The 9,218-nt window shown below is 38.6% G+C and overlaps 1 pseudogene across 1 annotated transcript; it reads left to right on the forward strand.

Annotated features, from left to right (window-relative positions):
* The first annotated feature begins 5,976 nt into the window (after positions 1 to 5,976).
* Positions 5,977 to 8,662, forward strand: LOC306652645 (afadin- and alpha-actinin-binding protein-like; annotated as a pseudogene). The gene is made up of 2 exons (XR_013766709.1): positions 5,977 to 6,101; positions 6,448 to 8,662. The product of XR_013766709.1 is annotated as an afadin- and alpha-actinin-binding protein-like (transcript).
* The last annotated feature ends 556 nt before the right edge of the window (positions 8,663 to 9,218 follow it).

A 9,218-nucleotide genomic window follows, 5' to 3' on the forward strand; every position in this document is an offset into this window, starting at 1 on the left:
AACTTTTACCACAGCGACATGCTGAAAGTCTGATTGGAAAATGCTTGTGTGTCCAACTGGTACTTTTTCAACTGTGCAGATTCAGTTGATGAAAAGAGGAGAAAAAGTCAAGAGCAGGGAGGGTTGGCATATTCAGAAGAGCTTTTTAATTTTTTATTTCTTTTTCCCTGAGTGGCATGGGATTTGAACTGCAGTCCTTGAGCATCCTAGGCAAGTGCTCTACAAAATGACCTATTTCTTCAGCACCAGAGGAACCCCTTTTAGGTACTCTCTAGATCCTCTGTGGGTCTGAGTCCCTAAAATTCTATTCAGAAAAACCAGACAAAGCCAATGATTTTCTAACACATTCTTCATTTTCCTTTTCACAACAACCCTGCAAGGAACATTTTGTGCATGTCATGACCCACAATCTAGGGGTGTATCATGAGGGGAAACCTTTATCCCTGTCTATTGAAGGAGGAAAAGAGTTGTAGCTGACCACTGAGCAGAAGATGATGTCAGTGAGCATGGAGGCCAGGGGTCAAGAGGAGAGGCAGGCACATGTGGTAATTATAATATGCTCAGGTTGTTAGTATAAAGGCCATCAAACCTGTAGATAAAAGCAGACTCACTATCTATACCAATTTGCACTTCTTACCATGTCTTCTTCAGCTATTCATCCAATGGAAAGAGGAAGGGCTGGGGGCTATTAATCCCCTTATTTTGGGTCACTTGCCATGCCCTCAGCTGGAGTAGTCAGGGGCTAAAACTCACTTAAATGATTCTCAGATTTCCTGCTCATCAGTACTTGGTAGCATGGAATGAGAGAAGTACCATCCTCTTGAGATTACTCTTGACACATTAGATTAAGGCACTCCCAGAGTGCTGCTGATTTTTGAAGTTTTAAGTGAAAGTTTAAGCATCAGACACCAAGCTCTGCATGAGATATTATCTTGGCTGAAATCTACTCTGGACAGATCAGATGGACATACCACTAGGGCCTGGCAGATGTCTGTCACTGTTGTGTGTCTGCATCTTGGGAAATTACTAAGATTTCTACTTATAGGGTGGAGTGACCAAACATCTCAGGTGGTAGGGATGGGAGTTACATCAGATCCTGTGCAGTACACTCACACAACTGTGACCTTCCAAGGTCCAGTTCTCTCAAGCAATCACTTGTTCCCATTCAATCTCCCAACCTCTTCAACTGGTTGTCCTCATTACCAGACTCAAAAGGAAAGCAGGCTACACTCCCTTCTGTATCTTTTTGTGTATAATCTTCTCTGTGCCTATTTCAATAGCATTCCACCAGGGTCACCCTGGACCACATGGTAGGCCCTCTAGGGTTTTCACAGCAATGAACTCAGTTGCGACCTCTACAAGATGGCTATCTGCCACAGGCCTCTGATGACAAGTTGAGAAATGTGGATCACTTGTGAGTTAAGTTCAGACTGCCTTTCTGCTTTACAGCTGTTTTTTTTGCCAAATATGGCCATTATATTTATCTTTTTTCCTTGGTGTAATACCACACAATGCCTGTCTGCCAGGCCTCAGTATTGTCACTGCCATCAGGCAGAGTGCTGATGTATCCTTTTTTGCCCTCTATGACAAAGACCAGACTTTCTGGGTCTCTTCAAGTCTTTCTAATAGTGAACTCCCTCAGTCACTTGCCTGATTGTGTAGCAGTTCTTCAGCTGCTTCAATTCTGAGCCACAGAGAAGTTTAAAAGTATAGTTCCCATATATGCTTCCATCTTAGCTTTTTTAAAATTTTAAACACATAGAGTATATTATTTAGTTATTAAAAATAAATCTTCTTACTCTGTTTCCTTATAAGGGAATTTCCCCACATGAAAACTTTATACTGCGAAAACATGTTGTATGTACATGGACTAGAAATGGTAATGACTAGAAACAGGTGAGTGTGCATTAGATTGGTGCTTTGTTGGAAATATCATATGTATAATTTTATTAGATTATTCATGTTTCAAATTCCTTAATAAAAAGATCACAGAAAGAGAATATATTAAAAATGGAAAGAAGGGAAGAAATGATGTTACCCAAATCAAGGAAAATTAACTGCCAATGAAAAATGTTAGTTACACTAACTAATAAATAAGAATATGTTTTAGAAATAAGTTCTAGATCTACAGGACACACTTAATGCATGCAACAGAGTCCAAAATATTTGACAATTCCTTGGCATCATTAAATTTATTACTTTTTCTTATCTATATTCCCAAACAGAATTTAAACAGAAGAAATCAAAAACATTTCTTTGCAACATCTCCAAAGATTTTCTTGCACTTTGGTAGTTTAAATAAATGTTGCTTGAATGTCCAAATACACAACTGTACATAAGAAACAAGAACTTAACAGGCTGCTTTTTCCCGATGGGTAACTAAAAGCAAGGAAAAAAAGCTTGGCATCTCTGCCTCCATTGTCTCTTTATTACCTTAAACTTTGGATCAGCTCTGCAAACAGGCATGCTATTCACTTATGAAGTGTTTAAAAACTGGTAATACAAGTTTAATTAGCCCTCAGCTTACCTAACCTATCCCATCTCCTCCAAGACTGGGGAGATCAATAAGAGAACTAAGGTAATGTGAACAGCCTGTTAACTGCCAATTTTTGTGCCATCCTATTCCAGTCCCTCAGAATGGTACCAAAGAGTCTCCAGTCATTGTTCTTAATGTTCCAGAAACAGACAAATCCCAATGACGCTGATTACTTCTTGAGCTTCACAGAACCAATTCTGAGATAATGACCAACCAGACTAATTTGACCAAGACTATCTAATTATGCATATCTCCTGTTTTGTACCCCAATTTTTCTTCTATTTGAACTTAAAGCTCATATCAATATCCTCGAAGGCAGGCTGGTTTTTGATCCCCCTTGTCTTTCTGATTTACCTCTACTGATTAAATTTTCTTTCTCCATTACTTTTTCCCATTTGACTTCTGGAGTGAGTGGCCAGATCTAATTTTTTGAAACTCCTTGAAGTTAGGACCCCTATGGCCTAAATCTCTGGTAACAAACCCTAAGATCCAACCATGTAAAACAAAAGAAAGAAAAAAGAAAAGAGAAAGAGAAAGTTAACCAACATCCCAAAAACCATTTATAGCAAAAAAATAGGAAGTCAAAGTTAACAGGAAGTAAATGTGCACATTTTTTAGTGTTTTTTTTCTGTAATTTAAAAAAAAACTAGCAAATAAAATTTTATTATTTATGTTGTAGAACATGATGCTTTGGAATTTGTATACAATATTGAATGGCTAAATCAAGGCCCCTCTCTGGTGATGGTGTGGACCTCACACAAACTAGACATATACACTTACCATTGAGTTATATCCTCAGACTGCATAAATCAAGCTCAGTAGCATATATGTCACATACATTTTTGGGCAGTGTGGTGAGAGCAGTAAAAATTTACTCTCTTAGCAATTTTCAAGTATACAGTATATTGTTATTAGTATATTCATCACATTATACAACAGAACTGAATTTATTCCTAACTGAAATTTTGAATCTTTTGACCAACATCTTCCTAATCCCCACCAAGACTATGTTTTGCATGTTTGCAGTTTTCCAAGTTTCTATTACTTTTATAGTAAAAATAAACTTTGCTTTTTAAAAAAGTCTGCAAAATATACTCAAATATATGGCTGCCATTTAAGGGTAGCATGGTTACCTAGACAAGACAATTTCTAGGCCACAGGAGGGAATAAACTAAATACAACTTAAACCCCTTTGTTTGAACTAAGACTGAGAAGAAAAGGAAAGTATTCTTTGTAACAAAATGAATCAAATTCATATACAGCTAAACCTAGAAAAGTAAATAAGTTTTCAAACACTGACAAGAAAAAGAAACCAGAAAGTAATTTTCCAAAAGCAACACCACAAACTTATTACATGTTATACATCCATACTAAAAGTAGACAAAATCAGAAGCCCTCAATCTTAAAAAAAAAAAAAGTGCTCATAGTGTATATAACTAGGTAAATCAAGGTGCAAATTTTAATTTATATTCCAAGAAATGTTTTTTACCACCTTTCGAAAATCAACAATTGTACAGTTGATGATATTTCTCATAATTGACTTGATGTATCTGGGAGAGGGACACAAGAGAAGAGAAAAAAATGCTCTGAAGGACCACTAATAAGTGTCCCGACCTGCAGGACTTCAACGGAAACCTGGAGGGGGGAGCGGGGATTGAGAGAGACAAGAGACACAGGAAATGGAGACAAGACAAAAGCCTGATCAAGTCTTGTTTATTTGGGGAATAAACACAGTTAATATAAAGTACAAAAACCAATCAGAGGAAAGCGCGTGAAGGCAAGACTAGTCTTATGCCAGAACTTGAATAAGGAAGTGTAGTTGGCCAATCAAGAAGCACCACGCAATCTAGTCTGATGTACCTGGTATAGTCTGACAGGTGTGTAAACAGGTAGAGGCACACCCCACCAGCATCTGGCAGGCGCCATCTTAGCTCAACATGAGGCGAGGCAGGAGGTGTGGCCATGAGTCAAGGCGCGTGACCTTGAGGCAAGACATAGCGTGTGACCTACCGGCTCCGGACAAATAAGATTAACTCAAAACCTTCTGCTAAGCTGGGCAGAGCACTTACCTATCACTTGTGTGGCACTGGGTTCAATTCTTAGCACCACATATAAATAAATAAAATAAATGTCCATCAACAATTATAAAAAAGCCTACTGCTTCTAGTGTGGTGAATGGTCAGTCTTTTTACATTTCCAATTCAATACAGATATCACATTGATACAACATGTCATTCAAAAACTACTAGAAAATTTAAAAATGGAATAGAAAATACAAGCTCATATATTTAATTATTATGACATAATATATAGAGAATTTACTATCAAATTACTCCACAGCTTTCCCAAAACCTTCAGTTAAGTGTACTGACCTACTGCAGCTCCAGTACACTCATACCTCTTCCTCGTGGAGGCATGTCCCAACCCACAGGACTTTATTGGGAACCTGGAGGGGGGAGCTGGGATTGGGAGAGACAAGAGACATGAGAAACGGAGACAAGACAAAAGCCTGATCAAGTCTCCGTTTATTAGGGGAATAAACCCAGTTAATATAAAGTACAAAAAACAATCAGGGGAAAGCATGCAAAGGCAAGACTAGTCCACGCGCCAGAGCTCAAATAAGGAAGTGTACTTGGCCAGTCATGAAGCACCACACAATCTAGTCTGATGCACCTGGTATTGTCTGACAGTTACGTGTGCAGAAGAGGCACGCCCCACCAGCATCTGGCAGAGGCCATCTTAGCTCAACATGTGGCAAAGTGGGGGCATGGCCTGCCAGCTCCGGACAGGGGCAGGGGTGGTGCACTGCCAACATGACACTCACAGCTGATACCCAGTGCTCACTAGTTAGACAACATCAGCCACCTACAAATAAACTCCACTGAGATTTCTTTTCCCCCAACTTTTCTTTCTCTATTACTTAAATAAAATAGCATGTAAAAATAATGCAATGTGAAATGAGTTTCCAATCTCAAACCTAGACAAAGAAAACAAAATTTAAAAAACAACAGCCCAACTGGAAATCCATATGCAATAAAATGAAAATAAACCCCTACCGCTCACCCTGCAAAAACCTCAACTCAAAATGGATCAAGGTCCCAGGAATTAGACCAGAGACCTTGCACAAAATGGAAGAAAAAGTAGGTCCAAATCTTCATCATGTTGGCTTAGGATCAGACTTCCTTAACAAGACTCCCAAAGTACAAGAAATAAAAGTAGGGAGAGGCGGACTTGAGGCGTGGAGGGCAGCCTGGTCAGGGGCGGGTGGGGCGGGTAAGGCAGGAGCCCGCGGCAGAGGAGGGGCGGTCTGTGTGAGGCGCTTGTCCCGCAGTGCCTGTGCGGGCCCCCAGGGCCACGGGAGCCATGCTGGGACGCCCTGAGCGGTGACTCCCCGCCACTCCTGGGGGCCGTGATGATGAGGAAAATGAGACCCAGAGGAGATTTCTGTTCAGAATCACTTAGTTTGTAAGTGGTGGAGCTGTGGTGTGAAACCAGGTGGTCTGACTTTGGATCCTGTGCCTTTAACCACACTGTTTCTCATACTGCAGCAATAATCCAGTAAAGGGTGAGGAAACCAGCTTGGAGAAATGGTCTTGCATTAAGTAACCTAAATCAGGATATGACTCCAGTCTGTTGACCCAGGCCTGTGAGGGAGGCATGCTTTGTTTGTGCCCTGTTTTCCACTGTGAAGCCACCTAATAGCCACAAACTCTGCAAGAAGGCAAATTATTAGTATAATAGCAATTTTTGAATTTTGGTTGTTTTGAACCTAGATACTCAAGGAGTGGAATAACTCAAAAGGTATTTTTCTCAGAAGCAGGAATAAGTGGGGTCTGCATTAGAGGCTGCCTGCCCCAAAGCTCTACAGGGTTTTGAAGTGTGTTAAGAACCTGAGTCTTAACATGAACTAGGAGATGCCTACTTAGAAGAGTGACAGCAGCTGGTCTACATGTTTCAGTGCTGAACTAGTTCCTCAGGTATCCTGGCTCTGGAAATTGCTATGGGAAATTGGATGACTATTACAGATCCAGGTCTGTCTGCAGAAAGTAAAAATATCTCTCAATATACCTCAAAAACAAAGATGTCTCCATCAAGTCTATACTCACAGCAAGTGCTATGTTCTTCAATACCTTTATCAAAAAATGTGCACAGCTTTTTCAGTGCCTTCTGCACAGAAGAGAATATTGAACAAAGTATTTCATATCTTGATCAGGAGTTGACTACTTTTAGTTTTCCTTCATTATATGAAGAATCCAAAAGTAAAGAGACAAAGAGAAAACTAAATATAGTTGCTGTTTTAAATTGTATGAATGAGCTACTTGTACTTCAGTGGAAGAACCTTCTAGCTCAGGAAAATGTGGAAACAAAGAATCTGAAACTGGGAAGTGATATGGACCATCTACAGAACTGCTGTGCAAAACTTACGGAACAACTGGAAACCTCCAAGAGGGAAATGATTGGGCTTCAAGAGAGAGACAGACAATTGCAGTGCAAGAACAGAAATTTGCATCAGCTCCTGAAAAATGAGAAAGATGAGGTACAAAAATTATAAAATATCATTGCAAGTCGAGCTACTCAGTATAAGCATGATATGAAGAGAAAAGAGAATGAATATAATAAACTAAAGGAACGTCTGCATCAACTTATTATGAACAAGAAGGATAAAGAAATAACCATGGACGTTTTAAATTGTGTGGGGAGAGATGATGGAAAAAGAGGCTCCTGGAGGACTGGTAAAACAGAAGCCAGGAATGAAGATGAAATGTATAAAATTCTTTTGAATGATTATGAATATCATCAGAAACAAATCCTAATGGAAAATGCTGAACTTAAGAAGGTTCTTCAGCAAATGAAAAAGGAAATGATTTCTCCTCTTTCTCCCCAAAAGAAGAGACCTAGAGAAAGAACAGATGATAGCACAGGAACAGTTATCTCTGATGTTGAAGAAGATGCTGGAGAACTAACCACAGAGAGTTATGTGGGACCTTTCCTGTGAAAATGTGAGAGAGCAGCTTACAAACAGCATCTGAAAACAGTGGAGAAGTTTGAAAAGTCATGTAGAAAAACTTGATAAACAAATTTCAAAGGTACACTTAGAAGGTTTTAATGATGAAGATGTGATATCATGACAAGACCATGAACAAGAAACTGAGAAACTGGAGTTAGAAATTCAGCAATGTAAAAAAATGATTAAAACACAGTAGTAACTTTTACAGCAGCAGCTCGCTACTGCATGTGATGATGATACCACTTCACTATTATGAGACTGTTATTGGAAGAAAAGGAACGCTCAAAGAAGAATGGTCCCTTTTTAAAGAGCCAAAAAAGAACTTTGAGAAAGAAAGAGGAAGCTTTACAGAGACTGCTATTTGCCTAGGATTGGAGAGAAAGTCTGTTGAAGAAGAAAGAGCCAGTTGGCTAAAGCAGCAGTTTTTAAATATGACTACATTTGACCACCAGAACTCAGAAAATGTGAAACTTTTCAGTGCCTTCTCAGGAAGTTCTGATCGGGACAATCTTACAGTGCACTCAAGGACACAGCAAAAGAAGCCTCACAGTGTGTCTAATGGGTCTCCAGTTTGCATGTCTAAACTGACTAAATCTCTTCCTGCTTCACCTTCTACTTCAGACTTTTGCCCAACACGTTCCTGTGTATCTGAACATAGTTCAATCAATGTACTGAATATAACCCCTGAAGAAACTACACCAAATCAGGTTGGAAGAGAATGTACAAATCAGAATTGGAGTGTGGCATCAAGACCCGGGTCACAGGAAGGTTGCTACAGTGGATGCTCCTTGACCTATACAAATTCTCATGTAGAAAAAGATGACTTACCTTAGATGTGTGGATGGGATTTTTTTCATTAACATTCATCAGATTTCACATCTAAGTTGAAACAGGGTATGTCATAAAGTCAGTCATCTCTAATAATTCAGGATGGTCTCAGTTGTTTGTTTGGACTTCCCTGTCTTTCCCCAAAGAGCTGAAATGCTAAATCTATTTAAAAGGATATAAAAGCTTTGGATATGCATTTTTAGTAACAGAAACATCTGGTTCTGTGAATAAAGGAATGTATAGATGTTTGGATGGGAAAAAAAGCACTAGAATAAGTTTCCTCTTTATAGGTATTAAAAATAGCACTTTTAGGAAACTGATTATTGTAAATGTTTAATATCTGTCCCAAACATAGTTGGCATTGGAAGTTTAATCTTTACTTGAATGTGTACTGCAGATTTTTAACAAAGCAAGTTCTATATTTATTATGTTTAGTGTGATTTTGAAATTACCTCTTTCATATGTTTTAAATAAAATGAAATTTATGTATGTTTTGTACATAGATATACATGATTATATTAAGAGGCTTTAAGACTTAAAAACTTCTACACAACCATGAGTATAGTAAAATTTTCAGTTGTATTCTGTTTACAGGTGTGTTAGGACCACTGCCACATTGCATTTAAGGTTTTTTTTAATCCATATGGGCAATAAATATTCAAAAATCTGTTCCAAAAAAAATAAATAAAAGTAGGAGTCAATAAATGGAATAGATTCAAACTAAAAAGGCTTTTCTCAGCAAAGAAAACAGTCAACAATGTGAACAGAGAGCTTACAGAGTGGGAAAAAATCTGTGCCACATACACTTCACTAATCTCCAGAGTTTATAAGTAACTCAAAAAACTT

This window comes from Sciurus vulgaris (assembly GCF_902686455.1).
Source record: "Sciurus vulgaris genome assembly, contig: HiC_scaffold_391_arrow_ctg1, whole genome shotgun sequence".
NCBI lineage: Eukaryota > Metazoa > Chordata > Mammalia > Rodentia > Sciuridae > Sciurus > Sciurus vulgaris.